Genomic DNA, 27,680 nt, shown 5'->3' with positions numbered 1-27,680 from the left:
TCCACCAGTGGAAACATTTGTTTCCTTGGTTGAAAGGGACATTCACCTTTTCATTCGAGAGGTGGAGCGGGGGAAGTTTCATTTTCAAACCAATCTCACACAGTCGGAGAGGCTATCTCTTGAACAGTTATCATCTGACAAATCACTGGTTATAAAACCAGCGGACAAAGGTGGGGCTACTGTAATCATGGACAAATCTGATTATTTAGAGCAGGTGTTTAGACAGCTTAATGACATTGCAGTCTATAACAAAATACCATACAATCCTCTTAGTCGGATAGCCCAAAAAATTAAACAAGTGTTGGATTTTCATTCTCCAAGCAGGTACCATTGATAGTAAAATGAGGGATTTTCTCACTGAAAAGGATCCCATCACTCCAATATTTTACATATTACCCAAGATACATAAGAGATTGGTCAAACCACCGGGCCGGCCCATTGTTTCCCTGACAGACTATCTTATCACCACTAGCTATTGTGTTAGAAAAAATCCTTAAGGTACCGTCACACTAAACGATATCGCTAGCGATCCGTGACGTTGCAGCGTCCTCGCTAAGCGATATCGTTTAGTTTGACACGCAGCAGCGATCAGGATCCTGCTGTGATGTCGCTGGTCGCTGAATAAAGTCCAGAACTTTATTTGGTCGTCCGATCGCCGTGTATCGTTGTGTTTGACACCAAAAGCAACGATACCAGCGATGTTTTACACTGGTAACCAGGGTAAACATCGGGTTACTAAGCGCAGGGCCGCGCTTAGTAACCCGATGTTTACCCTGGTTACCAGCGTAAAAGTAAAAAAAACAAACAGTACATGCTCACCTGCGCGTCCCCCAGCGTCTGCTTCCTGTTCTGACTGAGATCCGGCCCTAAAGTGAAAGCACAGCGGTGACGTCACCGCTGTGCTGTTAGGGCCGGAGCTCAGTTAGTGTCAGGAAGCAGACGCTGGGGGGACGCGCAGGTGAGCATGTACTGTTTGTTTTTTTTACTTTTACGCTGGTAACCAGGGTAAACATCGGGTTACTAAGCGCGGCCCTGCGCTTAGCAACCCGATGTTTACCCTGGTTACCCGGGGACCTCGGCATCGTTGGTCGCTGGAGAGCGGTCTGTGTGACAGCTCTCCAGCGATCAAACAGCGACGCTGCAGCGATCGGCATCATTGTCGCTATCGCTGCAGCGTCGCTTAATGTGACGGTACCTTTACACCATTGGTCAAATCCACCCAGTCCTTCCTGTTAGACACCAATGAGTTCATCCAAGTCATCAGAGCCCTGGGTCCTCTTTCACCAACATCCTTCCTGATCACTTGAGATGTAAATAGTTTATATACATCCATAACCCACGAGAAAGGGTTACAGGCCACGGACAGGCTTCTGAACGAAGTCGGGGTTGACAGTAAAATCCGTCACTTTTGTGCTGATCTTCTAGAACTGGTACTTAAAGAAAATTATTTCATGTTCCAAGACTCCTTCTATGTCCATCAGCAGAGCACAGCAATGGGCTCAAATGTAGCGCCCCCTTTCGCTATTGCCTACATGGCAGCCTTTGAAAAAGATTTTGTCTATAGTCACCCTCTGTTCATTGATCACTGCAAAATCTGGCGGAGATACATTGATGACATTTTTTGCTTATGGGATGGACCAATCGAGTCACTTCTGTTGTTTGACAGCCATATCAATAACATTTGGCCTGAATTAAGATTCACTATACAGCACGACACAAATCGGATCAGTTTTCTGGATACTCTAGTCTACAAAGAGAGGGGGGTACACTTGCCATTGATTTATTTACAAAACCCACAGACCGGAATGGTCTTCTTCATTTTAGCAGCTGTCAGCCCCGTCCATAAAAAACTCCATTCCTAAGTCTCAATTTCAAAGGGTGGATAGGATTGTCTCAGATGAAAACATTAAGAAGGTAAGACTATCGGAGATGGAACACAAATTTTCAAATAGGGGTTACCCACATGGGGTACTCACTAAGGCCAAACAAAGTATGTCATCTAGGAAAACCAATGAGGGCATTAAGAGAATCCCTTTAGTCACTACCTGTCACCCGTTCTCTGGTCTGGTACAATCCACGATTAGGAGACATTGGAATATACTGACAAAAAGTTATCCACAAATTCCGGAGTTCAAATCACCATTTCTTTCATGTTTTAGACGAGCCAAAAACTTAAAAGATAGATTGGTTAAAGCAGGTGTGGGCCCAGAAACAACCCTTGCGAGGCAATCCTTTCTGCAGACCCAGAGACAGGGCACCTTCCTGTGTTTAAAGTGTAGCAATGTACAAAAGGGCCCCTCAGTGTTCCACCCTCAAATGGGCAAAGCCTTACCAATCAAGGGTTTTTACACATGTGAATCCACATTTGTGATTTATGTAATCAAATGCCCATGCGGCCTTGCCTATGTGGGGGAAACCACGCAAGCTGTTCAGGACAGAGTGTCCCAACATAAATCCACCATCTGTTGCAGAAAAACCCATCTTCCTCTCCCTCACCACTTCATTGAGAAAAACCATAACATCTCCCAACTCATATTTCAGGTACTCGAGCAGATAGACCCCCTAAGGAGAGGCCAGAATGGCATAAAAACACTTAAAAGAAGGGAAGCATTCTGGATCTTTACTTTACAGACCCTAGAGCCAAAGGGACTTAATAGGGATTATGACGTGTCAGCTTTTTTATAACATATTTCTGTATAATATGTGTTGCTCTTGGTTACTGTGATATGTGACAATTTTATTCTTCAGGACATTCTGAGTGTTGTCTAATTTTGTTATCCCCTCTAGAATCGCTAGTATCACGGCATGCATGGGGCACTATATGGCACCTCACATGGTAGAGTATATATGTACTGTTAATATATATATCTCTGAGTTACGGTTTCACCATTCTCACACTCGTATATTTTACTGCCCGAGCCATCCTTTAACCTTACTATCCTTTCCAGCCCTCTCCAGATAGATCCCGTGTCCCCTATGACTATTGACACTCTCCATTCAGTCTCGGCGCTTGCTCCAGTCACACAATGACCTCGTTTCAAGCTCAATAAAGGTACCTTCACACTAAGCGACGCTGCAGCGATACAGACAACGATGCCGATCGCTGCAGCGTCGGTTTAGTCGTTGTGTGGTCGCTGCAGAGCGGTCACACAGACGGCTCTCCAGTGACCAACGATGCCGAAGTCCCCGGGTAACCAGGGTAAACATCGGGTTACTAAGCGCAGGGCCACGCTTAGTAACCCGATGTTTACCCTGGTTACCATTGTAAAAGTAAAAAAAAAAAAAAACACATACTCACATTCCGGTGCCCGGCGTCCCTGCACTCCTCCTGCATCCTGTGTCAGCGCCGAACATCTCCAGCATCTCCCACAGAGCAGAGCGGTGACGTCACCACTCTGCTTTACGGCCAGCACTTACACAGGATGCAGGAGGAGTGCAGGGAAGCGGACGCCGGGCACCGGAATGTGAGTATGTTTTTTTTTTTTTTACATTTACAATGGTAACCAGGGTAAACATCGGGTTACTAAGCGCGGCCCTGCGCTTAGTAACCCGATGTTTACCCTGGTTACCAGTGAAGACATCGCTGGATCGGTGTCACACACACCGATCCAGCGATGTCAGCGGGAGATCCAGCGACGAAATAAAGTTCTGGACTTTCAGCAACGACCAGCGATCTCACAGCGGGATCCTGATCGCAGCTGCGTGTCAAACACAACGATATCGCTATCCAGGACACTGCAACGTCACGGATCGCTATCGTTGTAAAGTCGCTTAGTGTGAAGGTACCTTAAGCTCTGAAGGAGCTTTGTTTACGCAGACGCAGCTCTCACAGCAGGCTCCAGTCACACAATGACTTCCGACTATTCAAGCTCAAATGAGCTTTGAATGGGCTTTGTTCGCGCAGGTGCGGCTCTCACAGCCGTGATCACATGACCGCGATGACGCGGCGAGTCACATGACCCACTCTCAGAGCGCATTTATACCCGGAAGTACCGCTACTGCACAGCGGCCCCCGGGACCACCTGTTTCACCCACAGCTCAGCCCTACGGACCTGGCAACATTAAGGTAATTGGAGGGAGGGTTCATGACAGTCTATGCCCCTGTCCTCATACCACTTGCACGTTATTGAGGGCGCCGCCCCCCTGTGCATTTATCTCCTCAGTGCCATTCCCTGTTGCGAGCTCTCGCCCTCCCTCGGTGCTTCTCTGGATAATCTTCCAGGATCCTTGAGGTAATTAAAAGTATACCTATTACCTCACCAGTCCATACAGCTAGTTCCTTAATGACCCCTGTTCATTTAATGGTAAAAATTATTTTATATTTGTCCTCTCCTCTTTCATATGTCCCAGGTGTAACTTCTGCCCCGGGTCACCTATGTGGAATCCCGCTGGCCATTATACCCTGATTATTGCTTCCAGGTACTATCTATAGTGCTATATCTGATACATTCTGACCCACTCCTCAGTAGTAGTAAATCGGTTCACGGGCCGACATCACATATCATAAAGTCCTTCTGGTTGTAAGATAGCTCCTTCTCTCCCTTTTTTTACAGTCATATCGTCTCTTTTTTACCAGTAAAACTTTTTACTTTTCACCATTATATAATCCTTTCAGCATTATACTTTTATTAGTTTTTCGTGCATACAGCTTTCTGTTCACGTGCTGACGTATTTCTTTGCAGCTCGATACCCAGGACCGGCACTGGAGCATATGTTAATAACCTATGATATCACATCTTTATTATAGGTCCTCACTATGCACTTTATCCTCCTAGCACTAAGACCGTGCACTTTGGAAACCTTCCTACTAAGTATCCTTCAGGTCATACAGACCTCAGTCACGTCTAGAGTCCTTCTATAGGGCTTGAGTTCGATGTCATAACTTTTCCTTCCATTCCAGCTTGTTTCTCTTCCTTTCCTTAACAACACTCACAGCGCTTAGCCACCTATGATTGGAACTTCCACGACTCACGGAACACCGACCTGGATTCTCTTTGACCGCAACGGTTGTCACTTCTACTTCATGTGATGGATTTGATTTCGAATATAATTATCATGGCTCTGATGTTTGACTTTTATTGTGCATCATGTAATTTTCTTGCTAATCTGTATGTGATTTCTGCCTGTATTTCAGTTTTGTTAAAGATATTTCTGAAGAAGGTCTTGTGATTTGACCGAAAACGTTTAAATCTTTGAACTGGATGCACAAATGAACGAAAAGTTCAATTTCATCTTGCAAAAAGACCCTCTGAGTGCCAAGTGATTTGTTATTACCTATTTTGCCATCAATGTCCGATTTGTTTGTGACAAAAATGAAATAGTTACCAAGACATTGGCAGTAAAAGACACCAAAGCTCATCACACCAGTGAGTTTCTCCAGGTCTTGGTGTAAAAGGTTCTGCAAGACTATGAACTTAAAAAGAGCAAGTTCTTTCTGTCGTAACTGACAATGCTTCAAATATGATAAGTACTATTAAGCTAATGAATGAGAGTAATGATGGTGACCAGCAGCTAGAAGAACATTCTGGGTCCAGACACAGAAATGTTTGAAATAGAGGAACACAGTATTGTAACTGCGGAGCAAACTGAAGTTACTTCAGATGAACAGCAACATGATAGTTTAGATGATCTTGTTGAAACTGTGTCAATACCTTCTTTCATTCATCACATGCGCTGTGTTGTGCATACGGTACAGCTGGCTATAAGAGACAGTCTGCAAGAAGGACATGCTGCTGCACTGATTGGCAAGGTGAGAAAATTGGCTACTCTTGCCAGAACCCCTAAAGTTGACTCAATTTTGAAGAGACGCGCTGGAAAAGGGGCAATTATTGATCAAGCCACACGATGAGGCAGTACTTAAAGGGAAGGTACCGCGTTTGTAAATCATTAATAAATTACTGTAATGTAGCATAACATGCTGCTATAACCAAGTTTTAAATGCATGTGAAACAGATTACGTGTGTAATATGAGTTTAAAGAAGGCACTGGGGGCTGACATCTTGGTTTCACAGCAGTTCACGACACTAGTGTCATTTTACGGCACCCCATGGACATAGGAGATAATAGACCAGCGCTGACCCTATCTCTAACATTGTAGCTGCTTTAGCAGTGAGCTGGGCACGCCTCTGTGGGCTGCACAACTCACTGCTGTAGGTGTGACTGGCCGCCATTTTATTATAGCCCAGGGCTATCTGCCGAGCTCCACTTACTTTCTATCGCAGGAGAGAAGCACTCACTGGAACCAGAGGATGGGGAGTGTCATGTTCCCAATGGCAGGGAATCTGAACAACAGAACACAGGCGAAAAACAGGACGAGCTCTAGGGTGATGGAACCTGAGCTGACCGCGATCCTGAACCTCAACTCACAACTAGCAGCAGCCGGGGAGCGTTCCTGGGGGGACTCTAGACGCCTCGCGCCAGCCGGAGATCTAGCTTCCCCTATCAGAAGAATCACAGACCTCGCTTGCCTCCAGAGAAATGTACCCACAGAAATAGCAGCCCCCCACATATAATGACGGTGAAATGAGAGGAAGGCACAAACGTAGTTATGAAAATAGATTCAGCAAAAATGAGGCCCGCTAAAAGCTAGATAGCAGAGGATACAAAAGGTGAACTGCGCGGTCAGCTTAAAAACCCTTCAAAATACCATCCTGAAATTACTTGAACTCATGTGCCAACTCATGGTAAATGAGTGGTAATTTCAGCCCACTAGAGCAACCAGCAGCAGAGAATTACATATCTGCAAGCTGGACTAAAATACGTGAAAACAAACATGAAACAGGGAAATCCAGACTTAGCTTGTCTTGAAGGCTTTAGGAGCAGGTAGCAAAGGTAACAGAGACACACTGATACATTGATAGCCGGCAAGGGAATGACAGGAAAGCCAGGTTAAATAGGAAACACCCAGCCTCTGATGGACAGGTGGAAACCAGAGACCGCAACCCACCAAAGTCACCCAGTACCAGTTGTAACCACCAGAGGGAGCCCAAAAACAGAGTCCACAACAGGGGAGTGCGGGTGATTTATCACTTTTCCTCCAGTCCACCATGCTGCTGAGCCCACTGTGTTCTGCTTTTTTGTAAACTCTGTAGCTGTGTTTCTGATGCAGTAACTGCTGGTGATAGCAGATCACAGGGCAATCACACACAAAATGGCTCTGCCCTGTGATGCTGCTCTTCATTCTGCCCCAGGGATATTAGACCACCCAAAAGGGGAGGGAAATGGTGATGTCAGAAGTTACTGCCCCAATTTTCCAGCTAACAGTAAAGCTACTGTAGCTGCTTGAGGTCTAAAACGGAAAATGCTCCCCCTAGTGGTCAATATATATTTGTAAGAAAATGTATATTTTTCCTACAGAAATGTTTGCAAACAGTGCAAACATTGCATTAATACATTTTATTTACTATTTTAAGCTTAATTTCACAAAAAAACAAACTACAAAAAAAACTGGTGGCACCTTCCCTTTAACCCCTTCCCGACATGTGACGTAATAGTACGTCACATGTCGGGACCCCCGCTTTGATGTGCGCTCCGGCGGTGAGCGCACATCAAAGTCGCGACATGTCAGCTGTTTTTTACAGCTGACATGTGCGCGCAATAGCGGCGGGTGAAATCGCGATCACCCGCCGCTATTAACTAGTTAAATGCCGCTGTCAAACTCAGACAGCGGCATTTAACTACCGCATCCGGCCGTGCGGCCGGATATGAGCGCATCGCCGACCCCTGTCACATGATCGGGGGTCGGCGATGCTTGTGCATTGTAACCATAGAGGTCCTGGAGACCTCTATGGTTACTGATTGCCGGTGGCTGTGAGCGCCCCCCTGTGGTCGGCGCTCACAGCACACCTGCATTTTAGCTACATAACAGCGATCTGATGATCGCTGTTATGTAGCAGAGCCGATCGGGCTGTGCCTGCTTCTAGCCTCCCATGGAGGCTATAGAAGCATGGTAAAAGTTAAAAAAAAAAGTAAAAAAAAATGTGAAAAAAATAAAAAAAATATAAAAGTTTAAATCACCCCCCTTTCGCCCCAATCAAAATAAATCAATAAAAAAAAAGCCCAACCTACACATATTTGGTATCGCCGTGTTCAGAATCGCCCGATCTATCAATAAAAAAAAAGCATTAACCTGATCGCTAAACGGCGTAATGAAAAAAAAAATCGAAACGCCAGATTTACGTTTTTTTGGTCGCCACGACATTGCATTAAAATGCAATAACGGGCGATCAAAAGAACGTATCTGCACCGAAATGCTATCATTAAAAATGCCAGCTCGGCACGCAAAAAATAAGCCCTCACCCGACCCCAGATCACGAAAAATGGAGACGCTACGGGTATCGGAAAATGGCGCAATTTTATTTATTTATTTTTTTGCAAAGTTTGGAATTTTTTTTCACCACTTAGGTAAAATAGAACCTAGTCATGTTTGGTGTCTATGAACTCGTACTGACCTGGAGAATCATAATGGCAGGTCAGTTTTAGCATTTAGTGAACCTAGCAAAATAGGCAAGCAAAAAACAAGTGTGGGATTGCACTTTTTTTGCAATTTCACTGCACTTGGAATTTTTTTCCTGTTTTCCGTTACACGACATGGTAAAACCAATGATGTCGTTCAAAAGTACAACTCGTCCCGCAAAAAATGAGCCCTCACATGGCCAAATTGACAGAAAAGTAAAAAAGTTATGGCTCTGGGAAGGAGGGGAGCGAAAAACGAAAACGGAAAAACGGAAAAAGCTCCGGGGGTGAAGGGGTTAATGATTCAGCGCTTGGTTGAACTGAAAACCTTTCTTGTAGACATGGCTAACCCTCAACTGACGCTAAATGAAAGTCAGTGGAATCAGGTGACTGAGCTGGAAAAATTGCTAGAGCGCCCATTTACAGTGACTAAAAAATTACAAGCAGATGACTTAACTCCAGGTATTTTCTTAAAGGGGTGGAAGAACATGATGTTTCGCCTGTCCCAAAGAGGGTTAATTGCAAATGGCATTGCTACATCAATGAAACGGAGAGAGGAGCTACTATTACAAAATAACATTCTTTTGGCAGCTGTTTATGTAGACCCAATGCATCGGATTCTTCTAGATAATCAACAGCTGAAGGAAAAGAAGCTCTGTTTGAAATAGCAGTAAGGATGAAAGTGTTGCAGAAGTCAGGAGGAACAAAAAGAATTTGGTCGTCCTGCCACATCTTCACCCTCATCACCTGATGAAGAATTTAATTTTGAAAAATATTTGGATCACAAGGACCGTGCAAAGCGTTCCCGCATAGAAGTCATCCCCATCAAAGAACACAGATAGTACTTTTCAGCAGAATTTTTCATGTGCACTAAAAGAAATTCAGAAATTTGACCGTTCATTAATCAGTGCAACAAGCGATTCCTCTGTATCCTAAACATTGTCAGAGATGTTGCCCGAGTGGTTACTGCTTTGCCACCAACCCAAGTTAGTGTAGAGAGGTTGTTCTCTGCTCTCAAAATAATCAGATCAGATTTGAGGGCATCCATGAAGGAGGATCTGACAGAGGCAATACTTTTTCTGAGGACAAATTCATAGATTTCTTCTTATTAACTGCATAACAGTGTTTATTGCATATTTACTTACAAGAGTTTAGAAAAGTTTATAAAAGTTATTTGCTATATTCTAATTGTCTATATACATAATTGTCTAAGGGGTACTTCCTTCTGTCTGTCACGGATATTCATTGGTCGTGGCCTGTCTATCATGGAAATCCAAGTCGCTGATTGGTCGCCGCAAAACAGCCACGACCAATCAGCGATGGGCACAGTCCGGAAGAAAATGGCCGCTCCATACTCCACGCAGTCAGTGGCCGGTGCCCGCTCCATACTCCCCACAGTGTCCCCGACGCTCCGCTCCATACTCCCCGCAGTGTCGTGTCCCCGGCGCTCCGCTCCTTACTCCCCGCAGTCAGTGTCCCCGGCGCCCGCTCCATACTCCCCTCCGGTCACCGCTAACACAGGGTTAATGCCGGCGGTAACGGACCGCGTTATGCTGCGGGTAACGCATTCCGTTACTGCCATTAACCCTGTGTGTCCCCAACCTTTTACTATTGATGCTGCCTATGCGGCATCAATAGTAAAAAAAAAAGAATGTTAAAAATAGTTAAAAAAAACCTGCTATACTCACCCTCCGTTGTCCGCTGAGGCGCTCGCGCCTGCCGCCATCTTCCTTTCCCAGCGATGCTTTGCGAAATTACCCAGAAGACCTAGCTGTCTCGCGAGACCGCCAAGTCATATGGGTAATTTCGCAAAGCATCCTGGGAACACAAGATGGCGGCAGCCACACGCCCATCTGCACAGCACCGTTGGATCCCAGGAGGCGGAGAGACGCGACGCTGAGGAGCAGCGACCAGAATGGTAAGTATGTTACAACTACAAGGGGCCCTCAGATCGTTAGGTATGTTAATTTTTTATTTTATTAACCTGTGACATACGTGGCTCGGTAATATACTACGTCACTGGGCAATATACTATGTGGCTCTGTGCTGTATACTACGTCGCTGTGCAATATACTACGTGTGTCACGGAGTGACTGACCCGGTATAAAACGACCCAACCGAAGGTCTATCACGAACAGCACAACACACAAGGGAACATCGGGGACACAATTACAACGGTGGGCCCTGTCGGTAGGGACTGGGGAAATGGGCACCTCCTGCACTGGCCTTCAGACGTGCCCTGATCTTGCTACCGTCCCTATACGGGTTCTTTCAACCCGTCGCCGACCAGGATACCTAGTCCCTCACTTGCCCTGCACCTATCCCTAAGTAGGGAACTGGCAGGTGAGAGCACTGGTCCCACCGCTGCACTAATACAACACGGGGTAAGGAAATACAGACAAAGTAAAGAAAAACAACACTTAGCTTAATGCTGTAAGGCACAGCTCAGCAGGAAAAAACACCAGATTCTCTGGACACAGCAGTAGAACAACAGTTCCCAGCAAGCTCCTACTCCCAGCTCGGTCGCTGAAGAATGAACTAAAACCGACAGTCAGCTGATGAACCAGGTGACCTCTTAAAGGATGTAGGGAGTGGTCACCACAACATCAGCTGACCCAGCAGCAATGCAATAACACCAGCGGCCACCAGGGGAGAAAACTGCATTAACCCCCGATGATCAGAAAGGAAAAAAAAGGTCTTAAACTGAGGCAAACCAGATCTGCCACAAATCCAAAATTGGATCGTGACAGTACCCCCCTTTCAATGAGGGGCCTCTGGACCCTCAACACTGGACCTCACCAGTAAACAACCTACAGTGAGAACGTCTCAATTCACCAGAATTCACCTCCTCAGTCACCTGACCCTCAGGTTTACGGTGGACACAGCACGATGGAGATGACAACGTAGGTGGCACAAATCTCCAGAGCGCTGACCTGTGGAATGAGTTGTGTATGGGCATTACTGAGGGTCACTCCAACTGGTAAGTCTTCGGACTGACAATGGCTGACACCCGATATGGCCCGATTACCCTTGAACTCCAGATTCCAGTTCCACACGATATTTTTGGTGGACATCCATACGTAATCATTCACACACAGGTCCGGATCTGAACGTTTATTTTCACGCATGCGTCTGCCACAAGATGGTGAACTCTTTACAAAACAGACAACAGAGGCGTCCCCCTGTGTCGCCAAACTCACTCCACCACTATGCACCGAGGGAACCACCACCCTCCGTTGACTCCTCCTCCTAAGAGGTCTCTGACATACTGGGTCAGAATGTAGTGAGGATAGAGTCTTGCCCCTACTCCCTTCAACCACCTCTACTGCCCCCACTGGAGAAGAAGGGGTAGGTTGTAGAAGGACGGCAGAGATCGTAGCACCCGGGCAGCAGTCCACACACGTCTGGCCCCAGCTGACTACTTCTCTGGACCGCCAGTCTATGACCGGGTTGTTTTTTCAACCAAGGGAGACCTAAGACCATGGGAGTTGGTATGCCCTCCAAGACGTAGCACGATACTCTTCATGACAAGCCCCTATACGCAGATGTATATTGTCTACGACTTGTGTAATGCTCCCCTGGCTGAGCGGGGCAGAGTCAATGGCCTGGACGCTTAGGGGTCTAGCAAGCGACCTACTCATCAGGCCATGGGTCTGAACAAAATGAGCATCCACCAAATTGACTCCTGCACCACTGTCCACAAGAACCGGAACATTCTCAGTTACCCCACCAATAACCACCTCAGCAGGTAAGGTAAACTGAGATGAAAAAATGGAGGAAATATACACTCCCTGGTCGCTTCCTTCCACACAACCAGGGGGACGCGGCTTGTTAGATGGAACACGTATTTTGGCGCGAGCTGGGCAGACATTGATAAAATGACCAGTCTGCCCACAGTAAAAACATTCCCCCACACCACGGCGAACCCTAGACAACCCCGTTTGGGAACCAACTCCTCCCACCTGCATGGGTTCTTCCGCCTGGTCAGGTGTGTCCTCCTCCCTAGCAAGGACTACAGGGGGAACATTTGGTGTATGCCTCTCCCTAAAGCGTCTATCCACCCGGATGGCAAGGGACATGGCGGCCTCCAACGACTTGGGGGCGGCGTACTGTACCAGAGTATCTTGCAACCTAGAGGACAGACCCTGCACAAAATGGCTCCTAAGGGCCGGGTCATTCCACTGAGTGTCAGTGGCCCACCTCCTGAACTCTGAACAGTAGTCCTCCGCCGGCCGGCCCCCCTGCTTGATCTTACGGAGTCGGGATTCCGCCAATGAGACGCCGTCTGGGTCACCATATACCAGCGCCAGAGCTGCAAAGAACTCGTCCACTGACCGTAGAGATGGTGAACCGGTCGGCAGGGAGAAGGCCCAGGATTGGGGATCACATTTAAGAAGGGAAACGATGATTCCCACCCGTTGTTCCTCACTCCCTGAAGAACGAGGGCGGAGCCTGAAGTACAACTTGCAGGACTAGTTAAAACCAAAAATGTATCTCTCCCTCCAGAAAACCTGTCAGGGAGAGATATCTTGGGTTCTGGTAGAGCCTGTACCTGAGCCGAAGCCCAGATCGCCAACAACTGCTGCACCACCTCACCACACAGATCCTTAAGTTCAGAGGTGAGAGTCTAGAGCAGTTGGGCAAAAGCCTGCATTTGAGCCATGGCTCACCAGAAAAAATGTGACGATCGGTGTTAATGTCACGGAGTGACTGACCCGGTATAAAACGACCCAACCGAAGGTCTGTCACGAACAGCACAACACACAAGGGATCACCGGGGACACAATTACAACGGTGGGCCCTGTCGGTAGGGACTGAGGAAATGGGCACCTCCTGTACTGGCCTGCAGATGTGCCCTGATCTTGCTACCGTCCCTATACGGGTTCTTTCAACCCGTCGCCGACTAGGATACCTAGTCCCTCACTTGCCCTGCACCTATCCCCAAGTAGGGAACTGGTAGGTGAGAGCACTGGTCCCACCGCTGCACTAATACAACACGGGGTAAGGAAATACAGACAAAGTAAAGAAAAACAACACTTAGCTTAATGCTGTAAGGCACAGCTCAGCAGGAAAAAACACCAGATTCACTGGACACAGCAGTAGAACAACAGTTCCCAGCAAGCTCCTACTCCCAGCTTGGTCGCTGAAGAATGAACTAACACCGACAGTCAGCTGATGAACCAGGTGACCTCTTAAAGGATGTAGGGAGTGGTCACCACAACATCAGCTGACCCAGCAGCAATGCAAAAACACCAGCGGCCACCGGGGGAGAAAACTGCATTAACCCCCGATGACCAGAAAGGAAAAAAGGTCTTAAACTGAGGCAAACCAGATAAGGCTACTTTCACACTAGCGTCGGGAACAACCCGTCGCCGTGCGTCGGGCCGACGTTCCCGACGCTAGCGTGGTCTCCGCCGCACAACGGGGGCAGCGGATGCATTTTTCCCACGCATCCGCTGCCCCATTGTGAGGTGCGGGGAAGTGCGGGGAGGTGGGGGCGGAGTTCCGGCCGCGCATGCGCGGTCGGAAAAAGCGGACCGTCGGGAGCAAAAAACGTTACATGTAACGTTTTTTTCTCCCGACGGTCCGCTACCACACGCCCAAGCGTCGCAAAACGGACGCACCGTTTGGCAATGCGTCGCTAATGTTAGTCTATGACGAAAAACGTATCCAGCAAGAACTTTTGCTGGATGCGTAGTTTCGGCAAAACTACGCATTTGCGACGTATTGCAGTTAACGCTAGTGTGAAAGTAGCCTAAGCCACAAATCCAAAATTGGATCGTGACAACGTGGCTCTGTGCTGTATACTACGTCGCTGTGCAATATACTACGTGGCTCTGTGCTGTATACTACGTCGCTGTGCAATATACTACGTGGCTCTGTGCTGTATACTACGTCGCTGTGCAATATACTACGTCGCTGTGCAATATACTACGTCGCTGTGCAATATACTACGTCGCTGTGCAATATACTACGTAAATGGGCAATATACTACGTGGCTCTGTGTTGTATACTACGTGGCTGGGCAATATACTACGTCACTGTGCAATATACTACGTGGCTCTGTGTCGTATACTACGTCGCTGTGCAATATACTACGTGGCTCTGTGCTGTATACTACGTGGCTGGGCAATATACTACGTCGCTGTGCAATATACTACGTGGCTCTGTGCTGTATACTACGTGGCTGGGCAATATACTACGTGGACATGCATATTCTAGAATACCCGATGCGTTAGAATCAGGCCACCATCTAGTATTCTAATAAATATAGTTTTTGCTCTAAGTGGTCTGATTACTTATATGATGGTGAGAAACTGAATAAGCACGATGTTAATATTTTACAACAGTAAATTTATTGTTACGAATTGGTCATTTATGAAGGAGTCGGAACCTGAAAAAAATCCAGGAGTCGGAGTCGCAACTGTGGCTTACCGACTCCACAGCCCTGGTTCCCCCAATAGCCAGCAGCAGCAGCAGGTGCCCCCCAAAATCCCACCAGTGGTCCCACACAACAGCCAGCAGGTCTCACAAAATCCCACTAGAAGGGTCCCCAAAAGCCAGCAGCAGGTGCCCCCCCCCAAATCCCACCACAGGGGTTCCCCACAACAGCCAGCAGCAGGTGCCCCCCAAAATCCGACCACATGGGGTACCCCACAACAGCCAGCAGCAGGTGCCCCCCACAATCCCACCACAGGCGTCCCCCACAACAGCCAGTAGCAGGTCCCCCAAAATCCCACAATAGCCAGCAGCAGCAGGTCCCCCCAAATTCCACAAGAAGGGTCCCCAACAACAGCCAGCAGCAGGTCCCCCCCAAATCTCACCACAGGTGTCCCCCACAACAGTCAGCAGCAGGTGTCCCCCACAACAGTCAGCAGCAGGTGCCCCACCAAAATCCCACCACAGAGATCCCCCACAACAGCCAGCAGCAGGTGCCCCCCCAAAATCCCACCACAGCGGTCCCCCACAACAGCCAGCAGCAGGTGCCCCCCAAAATCCCACCACAGCAGTCCCCCACAATAACCAGAAGCAGGTCCCCCAAGTCCCACCACAAGAGTCCGAGACAATAGTCAGCAGCAGGTGCCCCCCCAAATCCCACAATAGCCAGCAGCAACAGGTCCCCCCCCAAATCCCACAAGAAGGGTCCCCCACAACAGCCAGCAGCAGGTGCCCCCAAATCCCAGATAATAGCCAGCAGCAGGTGCCCCCAAAATCCCACCACACAGGTCCCCCCAATAGCCAGCAGCAGGTGCCCCCAAGAATCCCACCACAGGGGTCCCCCAAATTAGCCAGAAGCAACAGGTCCCCCCAAAATCCCACCACAGGGGGTTCCCCCAATAGCCAGCAGCAGCAGGTGCCCCACAAAATTCCACCAGTGATCCCACACAACAGCCAGCAGGTCTCACAAAATCCCACCAGAAGGGTCCCCAACAGCCAGCAGCAGGTGCCCCCCCAAAATCCCACCACAGGGGTTCCCCACAACAGCCAGCAGGAGGTGCCCTCCAAAATCCCACCACAGGGGTTCCCCACAACAGCCAGCAGGAGGTGCCCTCCAAAATCCCACCACAGGGGTTCCCCACAACAGCCAGCAGCAGGTGCCCCCCAAAATCCCACCACAGGGGTTCCCCACAACAGCCAGCAGCAGTTGCCCCCCACAATCCCACCACAGGGGTCCCCCACAATAGCCAGTAGCAGGTCCCTCCAAAATCCCACAATAGCCAGCAGCAGCAGGTCCCTCCAAATCCCACAAGTAGGGTCCCCCACAACAGCCAGCAGCAGGTCCCCCCCCAAATCTCACCACAGGCGTCCCCCACAACAGTCAGCAGCAGTAGGTGCCCCCCAAAATCCCACGACAGCGGTCCCCCACAACAGCCAGCAGCAGTAGGTGCCCCCCAAAATCCCACCACAGCAGTCCCGCACAATAGCCAGCATCAGGTGCCCCCCAAATCCTACCACAGGGGTCCCCCACAATAACCAGTAGCAGGTCCACCCAACTCCCACCACAAGAGTCCAAGACAATAGTCAGCATCAGGTGCCCCCCCAAAATCCCACAATAGCCAGCAGCAGGTCCCTCCCAAATCCCACAAGAAGGGTCCCCCACAACAGCCAGCAGCAGGTGCCCCCCAAAATCCCACCACACAGGTCCCCCCAATAGCCAGCAGCAGGTGCCCCCCAAAATCCCACCACAGGGTTCCCCCACAATAGCCAGAAACAGGTCCCCCCCAAAATCCCACCACAGATGATCCCCCCAATAGCGAGCAGCAGGTTCCCCCAAATACCACCAGAAGGGTCCCCAACAGCCAGCAGCAGGTGCCCCCAAAATCCCACAATAGCCAGCATCAGGTGCCCCCCAAATCCCACCACAGGGGTCCGCCACAATAGCCGGGATCAGGTGCCCCCCCAAAATCCCACCACAGGGGTCCCTCACAATAGCCAGCATCAGGTGCCCCCCCAAAATCCCACAATAGCCAGCAGCAGGTCCCTCCCAAATCCCACAAGAAGGGTCCCCCACAACAGCCAGCAGCAGGTCCCTCCCAAATCCCACAAGAAGGGTCCCCCACAACAGCCAGCAGCAGATGCCCCCCAAAATCCCACCACACAGGTCCCCCCAATAGCCAGCAGCAGGTGCCCCCAAAATCCCACCACAGGGTTCCCCCACAATAGCCAGAAACAACAGGTCCCCCCCAAAATCCCACCACAGATGATCCCCCCAATAGCGAGCAGCAGGTTCCCCCAAATACCACCAGAAGGGTCCCCAACAGCCAGCAGCAGGTGCCCCCAAAATCCCACAATAGCCAGCATCAGGTGCCCCCCCAAATCCCACCACAGGGGTCCCCCACAATAGCCAGCATCAGGAGCCCCCCCAAAATCCCAAAGGGGTCCCCCACAACAGCCAGCAGCAGCCCCCCACCAAAATCCCACCATAGGGGTCCCCCACAAAAGCCAGCAGCAACAGGTGCCCCCCCAAATCCAACCACAGGGGTCCCCCACAATAGCCAGCAGCAGGTCCCCCCCATCCCAGACAATAGCCAGCAACAGGTGCCCCCCAAAAAACCCACCACACAGGTCCACCCCAATAGCCAGCAGCAGCTGGTGCCCCCCAAAATCCCACAACAGGGATCCCCCACAATAACCAGCATCAGGTGTCCCCCCAAATCCCACCACAGGGATCCCCCACAATAGCCAGCAGCAGGTGCCCCCCCCAAATCCCACCAAAGGGGTCCCCCACAACAGCCAGCAGCAGCCCCCCACCAAAATCCCACCACAGGGGTTCCCCCCAAAAATCCCACCACAGGGGTCCCCCACAACAGCCAGCAGCAGTAGGTGCCCCCCCAAAATCCCACCACAAGGGTCCCCCATAACAGCCAGCAGCAGAAGGTGCACCCCCAAAATCCCACCACAAGGGTCCCCCACAACAGCAGGCAGCAGTAGGTGCCCTCAAAAATCCCACCACAGCGGTCCCCCACAAAAGCCAGCATCAGGTGACCCCCCCAAAATCCCACCACAGGGATCCCCCACAACAGCCAGCAGCAGTAGGTGCCCCCCAAAATCTCACCACAGCAGTCCCCCACAATAACCAGAAGCAGGTCCCCCAAGTCCCACCACAAGAGTCCGAGACAATAGTCAGCATCAGGTGCCCCCCCCCCCAAATCCCACAATAGCCAGCAGCAACAGGTCCCCCCCAAATCCCACAAGAAGGGTCCCCCACAACAGCCAGCAGCAGGTCCCCCCAAATCCCAGATAATAGCCAGCAGCAGGTGCCCCCAAAATCCCATGACACAGGTCCCCCAATAGCCAGCAGCAGGTGCCCCCAAGAATCCCACCACAGGGGTCCCCCAAATTAGCCAGAAGCAACAGGTCCCCCCAAAATCCCACCACAGGGGGTTCCCCCAATAGCCAGCAGCAGAAGGTGCCCCACAAAATCCCACCAGTGATCCCACACAACAGCCAGCAGGTCTCACAAAATCCCACCAGAAGGGTCCCCAACAGCCAGCAGCAGGTGCCCCCCAAAATCCCACCACAGGGGTTCCCCACAACAGCCAGCAGCAGGTGCCCCCCAAAATTCCACCACAGGGGTTCCCCACAACAGCCAGCAGCAGGTGCCCCCCAAAATCCCACCACAGGGGTCCCCCACAACAGCCAGCAGCAGGTGCCCCCCAAAATCCCACCACAGGGGTCCCCCACAATAGCCAGTAGCAGGTCCCCCCAAAATCCCACAATAGCCAGCAGCAGCAGGTCCCCCAAATCCCACAAGTAGGGTCCCCCACAACAGCCAGCAGCAGGTCCCCCCCCAAATCTCACCACAGGTGTCCCCCCCACAACAGTCAGCAGCAGTAGGTGCCCCCCAAAATCCCACCACAGCGGTCCCCCCACAACAGCCAGCAGCAGTAGGTGCCCCCCAAAATCCCACCACAGCAGTCCCACACAATAGCCAGCATCAGGTGCCCCCCAAATCCTACCACAGGGGTCCCCCACAATAACCAGTAGCAGGTCCACCCAACTCCCACCACAAGGGTCCAAGACAATAGTCAGCATCAGGTGCCCCCCCAAAATCCCACAATAGCCAGCAGCAGGTCCCTCCCAAATCCCACAAGAAGGGTCCCCCACAACAGCCAGCAGCAGGTGCCCCCCAAAATCCCACCACAGAGGATCCCCCCAATAGCGAGCAGCAGGTTCCCCCAAATACCACCAGAAGGGTCCCCAACAGCCCAGCAGCAGGTGCCCCCAAAATCCCACAATAGCCAGCATCAGGTGCCCCCCAAAATCCCACCACAGGGGTCCCCCACAATAGCCGGGATCAGGTGCCCCCCCAAAATCCCACCACAGGGGTCCCTCACAATAGCCAGCATCAGGTGCCCCCCCAAAATCCCACAGTAGCCAGCATCAGGTGCCCCCACAAATCCCACCACAGGGGTCCCCCACAATAGCCAGCATCAGGAGCCCCCCCAAAATCCCAAAGGGATCCCCCACAACAGCCAGCAGCCCCCCAAAAAAAATTCCACAATAGCCAGCATTAGGTGCCCCCACAAATCCCACCACAGGGGACCCCACAATAGCCAGCATCAGGAGACCCCCCCCCCCCCCGAAAAAAAAAAAAAAATCCCAAAGGGGTCCCCCACAACAGCCAGCAGCTGCCCCCCACCAAAATCCCACCACAGGGGTTCCCTCCCAAATCTCACCACAGGGGTCCCCCCACAAAAGCCAGCAGCAGGTCCCCCCCATCCCAGACAATAGCCAGCAACAGGTGCCCCCCAAAAAACCCACCACACAGGTCCCCCCCCAATAGCCAGCAGCAGCTGGTGCCCCCCAAAATCCCACCACAGGGATCCCCCACAATAACCAGCATCAGGTGTCCCCTCAAATCCCACCACAAGGGTCCCCCACAACAGCCAGCAGCAGTAGGTGCCCCCCCCCAAATCTCACCACAGGGGTCCCACACAATAGCCAGCAGCAGGTGCCACCCAAAATCCCACCACAGGGGTCCCCCACAACATCCCACCACAGGGGTCCCCCACAATAGCCAGCAGCAGGTGCCCCCCAAAATCCCACCACAGCGGTCCCCCACAATAGCCAGCTTCAGGTGACCCCCCAAATCCCACCAAAGGGGTCCCCCACAACAGCCAGCAGCAGCCCCTCACCAAAATCCCACCACAGGGGTTCCCCCCCAAAATTCCACCACAGGGGTCCCCCACAATAGCCAGCTTCAGGTGCCCCCCAAATCCCACCACAGGGGTCCCCCACAACAGCCAGCAGCAGGTCCCCTCCCAAATCTCACCACGGGTGTTCCCCACAACAGTCAGCAGCAGTAGGTGCCCCCCAAAATCCCACCACAGCGGTCCCCCACAACAGCCAGCAGCAGGTGCCCCCCAAAATCCCACCACAGCAGTCCCCCACAATAACCAGTAGCAGGTTCCCCCCAACTCCCACCACAAGAGTACGAGACAATAGTCAGCAGCAGGTCCCTCCCAAATCCCACAAGAAGGGTCCCCCCACAACAGCCAGCAGCAGGTCCCCCCCAAATCCCAGATAATAGCCAGCAGTAGGTGCCCCCCAAATTCCACCACACAGGTCCCCCCAATAGCCAGCAGCAGGTCCCCCCCAAAATCCCACCACAGGGGGTTCCCCCCAAAAGTGAGCAGCAACAGGTGCCCTACAAAATCCCATCAGTGGTCCCACACAACACCCAGCAGGAGATCTCACAAAATCCCACCACAGGGGTCCCTCACAACAGCCGGCAGCAGGTTCCCCCAAATACCACCAGAAGGGTCCCCAACAGCCAGCAGCAGGTGCCCCCCCAAAATCTCACAATAGCCAGCATCAGGTGCCCCCCAAAATCCCACCACAGGGGTCCCCCACAATAGCCAGGATCAGGTGCCCCCCCAAAATCCCACCACAGGGGTCCCTCACAATAGCCAGCATCAGGTGCCCCCCCAAAATCCTACAATAGCCAGCATCAGGTGCCCCCACAAATCCCACCACAGGGGTCCCCCACAATAGCCAGTATCAGGAGACCCCCCCAAAAAAAATCCCAAAGGGTCCCCCACAACAGCCAGCAGCAGCCCCCCACCAAAATCCCACCACAGGGGTTCCCCCAAAAATCTCACCACAGGGGTCCCCAACAATAGCCAGCAGCAGGTGCCCTCCATCCCAGACAATAGCCAGCAGCTGGTGCCCCCCAAAATCCAACCACAGGGAACCCCCACAATAACCAGCATCAGGTGTCCCCCAAATTCCCACCACAGAAGTCCCCCCACAACAGCCAGCAGCAGCCTCCACCAAAATCCCACCACAGGGGTTCCCCCCCAAATCCCACCACAGGGGTCCCCCACAATAGCTAGCATCAGGTGCCCCCCCAAATCCCACCACAGGGGTCCCCCACAATAGCCAGCATCAGGTAGCCCCCCAAATCCCACCAAAGGGGTCCCCCACAACAGCAAGCAGCAACCCCACACAACAGGGGTTCCCCCCAAAATCTCATCATAGGGGTCCCCCACAATAGCCAGCAGCAAGTGCCCCCCCCAAATTCCACCACAGGGGTCCCCCACAATAGCCAGCAGCAGGTGCCACCCCAAAATATCCCACAATAGCCAGCATCAGGTGCCCCCACAAATCCCACCACAGGGGTCCCCCACAATAGCCAGCATCAGGAGCCCCCCCAAAATCCCAAAGGGGTCCCCCACAACAGCCAGCAGTGGCCCCCCACCAAAATACCACCACAGGGGTTCCCCCCCAAATCTCACCACAGGGGTCCCCTACAATAGCCAGCAGCAACAGGTGCCCCCCCAAATCCTACCACAGGCGTCCCCCACAACATCCCACCACAGGGGTCCCCCCCAATAGCCAGCAGCAGGTCCTCCCCCATCCCAGACAATAGCCAGCAACAGGTGCCCCCCCAAAAACCCACCACACAGGTCCCCCCCAATAGCCAGCAGCAGCTGGTGCCCCCCAAAATCCCACAACAGGGGTCCCCCACAACAGCCAGCAGCAGGTGCCACCCCAAAATCCCACCACAGGGGTTCCCCACAACATCCCACCACAGGGGTCCCCCACAATAGCCAGCAGCAGGTGCCCCCCAAAGTCCCACCTCAGCGGTCCCCCACAATAGCCAGCTTCAGGTGCCCCCCCAAATCCCACCAAAGGGGTCCCCCACAACAGCTAGCAGCAGCCCCCCACCAAAATCCCACCACAGGGGTCCCCCACAATAGCCAGCTTCAGGTGCCCCCCAAATCCCACCACAGGGGTCCCCCACAACAGCCAGCAACAGTAGGTGCCCCCCCAAATCCCACAAGGGTCCCCCACAACAGCCAGCAGCAGGCCCCCCCAAATCTCACCACAGGTGTCCCCCACAACAGTCAGCAGCAGTAGATGCCCCCCTAAATCTCACCACAGGGGTCCCCCACAATAGCCAGCATCAGGTGCCCCCCAAATCCTACCACAGGGGTCCCCCACAATAACCAGTAGCAGGTCCCCCCAACTCCCACCACAAGAGTCCGAGACAATAGTCAGCAGCAGGTGCACCCCAAAATCCCACAATAGCCAGCAGCAGCAGGTCCCTCCCAAATCCCACAAGAAGGGTCCCCCACAACAGCCAGCAACAGGTCCCCCCCAAATCCCAGATAATAGCCAGCAGCAGGTGCCCCCAAAATCCCACCACACAGGTCCCCCCAATAGCCAGCAGCAGGTGCCCCCCAAAATCCCACAACAATGGTCCCCCACAATAGCCAGAAACAGGTCCCCCCCAAAATCACACCACAGGGGGTCCCCCCCAAAAGCGAGCAGCAACAGGTGCCCTACAAAATCCCACCAGTGGTCCCACACAACACCCAGCAGGAGATCTCACAAAATCCCACCACAGGGGTCCCTCACAACAGCCAGCAGCAGGTTCCCCCAAATACCACCAGAAGGGTCCCCAACAGCCAGCAGCAGGTGCCCCCCCAAAATCCCACAATAGCCAGCATCAGGTGCCCCCCAAAATCCCACCACAGGGGTCCCCCACAATAGCCAGGATCAGGTGCCTCCCAAAATCCCACCACAGGGGTCCCCCACAACAGCCAGCAGCAGGTTCCCCCAAAATCGCACCACAGGGGTCCCCCACAATAGCCAGCATCAGGTGCCCGCACAAATCCCACCACAGGGGTCCCCCACAATAGCCAGCATGAGTAGCCCCCCCAAAATCCCAAAGGGGTCCCCCACAACAGCCAGCAGCAGCCCCCCATCAAAATCCCAAAGGGGTCCCCCAAAACAGCCAGCAGCAGCCCCCCAAAATCCCACTACAGGGGTCCCCCACAACATCCCACCACAGGGGTCCCCCACAACATCCCACCACAGGGGTCCCCCATCCCAGACAATAGCCAACAGGTGCCCCCCAAAAAACCCACCACACAGGTCCCCCCCAATAGCCAGCAGCAGCTGGTGCCCCCCAAAATCCCACTACAGGAATCGCCAAAATAACAAGCATCAAGTGTCCCCCCCAAATCCCACCACAAAGGTCCCCACAACAGCCAGCAGCATCAGGTGCCCCCCAAAATCTCACCACAGGGGTCCCCCACAATAGCCAGCAGCAGGTGCCCCCTCAAATCCCACCACAGGGGTTTCCCACAACATCCCACCAAAGGGGTCCCCCCACAACATCCCACCACAGGGGTCCCCCCACAACATCCCACCACAGGGGTCCCCGCACAACAGCCAGCAGCAGCCCCCCACCAAAATCCCACCACAGGAGTTCCCCCCCAAAATCCCACCACAAGGGTCCCCCCCCAAATATCACCACAGGTGACCCCCACAACAGCCATCAGCAGTAGGTGCCCCCCAAAATCCCACCACAGCAGTCCCCCACAATAGCCAGCATCAGGTGCCCCCCAAATCCTACCACGGGGGTCCCCCACAATAACTTGCAGCAGCAGGTCGCCACCCCTAATAGCGAGCAGCAAGTAGCATTTTTTCACCCTGAAACCATTAACCTCAATGTGACACGCCGTCCACAAGCAACAGCTCCAGCATGCTGCTTTCTTTGCCGCCTTGGTGAATAATAAAGAACGCCCATGATGTTAAAGCAGAACACGCCCCCTCCCGATAGGACACGCCTCCGGAAATGACGTAACACCTGGAAGGAGCCCATACAATCTAGCATTTACTGGTTTTTTTTGTGCAAGAAGCAGCGACATGTGAGAGCTGGAGGGAGAAGTCTGCACTGGTGAGCGGTAATGGGGGAGCAGGGACTGTGTGATAGAGGGGACAGGACTCAGTCCTGGGGGGCACCGGGACTCTGCACATTAGGGTACAGCCGGCTCCACATGTAAGAGCTGGGGGGAGAAGTCTGCACTGGTGAGCGGTAATGGGGGAGCAGGGACTGTGTGATAGAGGGGACAGGACTCAGTCCTGGGGGGCACCGGGACTCTGCACATTAGGGTACAGCCGGCTCCACATGTAAGAGCTGGGGGGAGAAGTCTGCACTGGTGAGCGGTAATGGGGGAGCAGGGACTGTGTGATAGAGGGGACAGGACTCAGTCCTGGGGGGCACCGGGACTCTGCACATTAGGGTACAGCCGGCTCCACATGTAAGAGCTGAGGGGAGAAGTCTGCACTGGTGAGCGGTAATGGGGGGGCAGGGACTGTGTGATAGAGGGGACAGGACTCAGTCCTGGGGGGCACCGGGACTCTGCACATTAGGGTACAGCCGGCTCCACATGTAAGAGCTGAAGGGAGAAGTCTGCACTGGTGAGCGGTAATGGGGGAGCAGGGACTGTGTGATAGAGGGGACAGGACTCAGTCCTGGGGGGCACCGGGACTCTGCACATTAGGGTACAGTCGGCTCCGTATGCATTGCAGGACCTTTGGTATCCATTGATATGACCAGTAGCTACTAGCTGTCACTTTATCAGTGGACGTATCCAGCGTCGGACTGGAGTATCTTGGTCCCACCAGGGAAAGTCATTCTTGGGGCCCACTATGTAGCTACATAGAAATAAATACAAGACAACAAATTGCGTGATAAAACATTCTAATATCAGGGTTTAATTTAAGGTAGTACACGTCTTGATTATATAGCAGGGGTTTGGGTATCCCCCCTCATATAATATAATGTAGCCTCCCTCATAGAATATAATGCAGCCCCTCTCATAAAATAATGTAGCCCTTCCTCAAAGAAGATAATGCAGCCCCTCTCATAGAATATAAATCAGCCCCTTCTCATGGAACATAATGCAGCACCCCACAAAATATAATGCAACCTCCTCATATGGTATAATGCAGTCCCCACCATAGGTTATAATGCAGCCCCCCATAGAGTATACTGTAGCCCCCTCATATAGTATGATGTAGTCCCCCACAGAAGATAATGTAGCCCCTTACTAGGTTTAATGCAGCCCCTCTCCACCCCCATCATTGCCTTCTCCCCCACAATCCCCATCATTGCCCATTCCACCACCACCATTGTCTTTTCCACAGCAACCATCATTGCTTCCTTCCCCCACCATCATTGCCCATTTCACCACCTCCATCATTGCCTCCTTCCCCACCACCCCCATCGTCCTTCCCCACCACCCAATCATTGCCAATCTCCAATACACACACAGCACCACTGTCTCTCACACACTCACAAAGCACCGCACCACATACTCACACGTATGCAGAAAGACACACAGCACCACTCACCTCTCGCAGCACATCCCAGCAGCCTTAACCTCACCGGCAGCCTTCTGTCTGAAACAGTTGCGTGCTGAATGATGACATCATCCAGCTGCGCTGTCTCAGACAGGAAGCGCCGGGCAGGCAGCAGGACACCAGGATGTGCTGTGAGAGGTGAGTGGTACTGTGTGTCTGTGTACATGAGTGTATGTGATGCGATGCTTTGTGTGAGAGTGGTGCTGTGGTGGTGGGGCTTTACATGCGTCAGTGTTAGCTGCAGCCAACTACTAACATTGCCCACTATTAGGCTGCCGTCACGCTATTAGTATTTGGTCAGTATGTTACATCAGTATTTGTAAGCCAAAACCAGGAGTGGAACAATTAGAGGAAAAGTATAATAGAAACACGTCACCACTTCTGTATTTTACCCTTCGCCATGACAGCACCCACTGGAGAGATAGGGATCCACCCCAAGGAACAGGAAACCTACAGAGACATAAAAGGGGGCGGTCCCCCTCTCCTCCTCAGTTTAGGTTTCCTGTTCCCAGGGGACAGGATCTCTGAAGACTACAGAAATCATACCTGGGCTAGGAGCATCCGCCTGTGCGGTTTCTGCGCGAACGGCAGGGGATGCAGTCCAGATGCAGCGTCGGGGGAGATTCCGTTAGACGGCTCCCCCCTCGTCTGGCCGGCATGTGGGATGGCTGAGTCCGGGAGAGGTGACGCCGATTCCACAGGAGCAGCGCTGCAGAGGTGCGGCTTGAACAGGCTCCAGACGCGGACCACCAGGTAAAAGGGTCCGGGATCTGCGGCACAGCTGCAGCGGCAGCCGGTACACCGCTCCATAGCGCAGGCCGGGATAATGGCGGCCGCACATGCGTGGAGCGGTGTAAGAATCCCCAGAATGACCCGGAAGTAGAGGAGCACTTCCGGGTCACTCACACAGCGGTGGAGGGAAAAGCGCGGTTTCGCGCATGCGCAGTGCACCGCTGCAGAGTAAAAAAAAAAAAAAAAAAAGTTTACTGACCGGATCCTGGCCTATAAAAAGGGGGAAGTTGCAAACGCACAGGCGATGCAACATGTCGTCCCCAGGCAAGACTGTGGACCCAGCAGGTGAGCCAGCCAGCAGAAGGTCCTCAGATGCCAGCCACAGGAGTGAGACCAAGGATTCAAGATCCAGAAAGTCGCAGCCTCCTATTTTGGTACCGTACAGCTTCACTGGGTGAGTGTGATTTCCCCTCTGCCTATAAAGCTGACACCCTTTTCCACAAATGTCTTCTTCTCCCAGGCCAAAAAAAGACAGAAATCTAAGCACAAGCAATGTGCGTTATGTGACGAGCCTCTCCCAGATTCCCACCCCAAAAAACTCTGCAATCAGTGTATGGCGGAAACAATGCAGAGTCCATCTATGTCGGTCACAGATATACGGGCCATAATTAGAGAGGAATTACAGGCCATCTCACAAGCCAGTACCCCCCCTAAAAAATCCGGGAAAGAAAAGGCTATACCCAGCTCTGAGTCCGAGGAGGAAGGCGTTATCCACTCAGACTCCTCGCAGGCGTCATCCTCTTCCTCAACACATTCCGACATTGAGGGTCGAGCTTGTTTTCCTCTTGATGGGGTGGACAACCTAGTAAAGTCCATCAGGAATACTATAGGTTGTGAGGATACAAAAGACGACCAAACTGCACAAGACATCATGTTTGCAGGGTTGGCGGAGAGGAAGAGAAGAGCATTCCCAGTAATTCCTGCGGTTAAGGCTCTGATAAAGAGGGAGTGGGAGAAACAGGACCAGAGAGGTTTTCTCCCGTCAGCCTCCAAAAGGAAGTACCCCTTTAATGATGAGGAGTTAATTTCATGGACTAAAATCCCTAAGGTGGACGCTGCAGTCGCCTCCACCTCAAAACAGTCAGCCCTACCAGTCGAGGATGCGGGCCTACTTTCTGATCCTTTAGATCGGAAGGCAGAATCGTCACTGAAACGATCATGGGAGGCTTCCACGGGCATATTTAAGCCATCAATTGCCAGCACGTGCACAGCTAGATCCATGCTTGTGTGGATTGATCAGCTGGATCAACAAATCGAACAGGGGGTCTCCA

At 52.1% G+C, this 27,680-nt stretch overlaps 1 protein-coding gene across 4 annotated transcripts in view; it reads left to right on the top strand.

The window, feature by feature from the left end:
• The window catches only part of LOC143767208 (uncharacterized), a 521,413-nt gene that overhangs the window by 382,125 nt on the left and 111,608 nt on the right, over window positions 1–27,680 (top strand). The window contains exon 1 of one of the 4 annotated variants that reach the window (XM_077255350.1): window positions 24,015–24,148. The exons of 2 other annotated variants lie outside the window; for them this stretch is intronic. The gene's annotated coding sequence lies outside the window, so the exon portion shown is untranslated. Of the gene's footprint in view, window positions 1–24,014; window positions 24,149–27,680 lie in introns of those variants that run through there. One more of the 4 variants, XM_077255349.1, reaches the window with a different exon arrangement.

The sequence above is a fragment of the Ranitomeya variabilis genome, chromosome 4 (genome assembly GCF_051348905.1).
Source record: "Ranitomeya variabilis isolate aRanVar5 chromosome 4, aRanVar5.hap1, whole genome shotgun sequence".
In the NCBI taxonomy this organism is placed as follows: domain Eukaryota; kingdom Metazoa; phylum Chordata; class Amphibia; order Anura; family Dendrobatidae; genus Ranitomeya; species Ranitomeya variabilis.
This window is presented reverse-complemented; position numbering and strand designations above follow the sequence as displayed.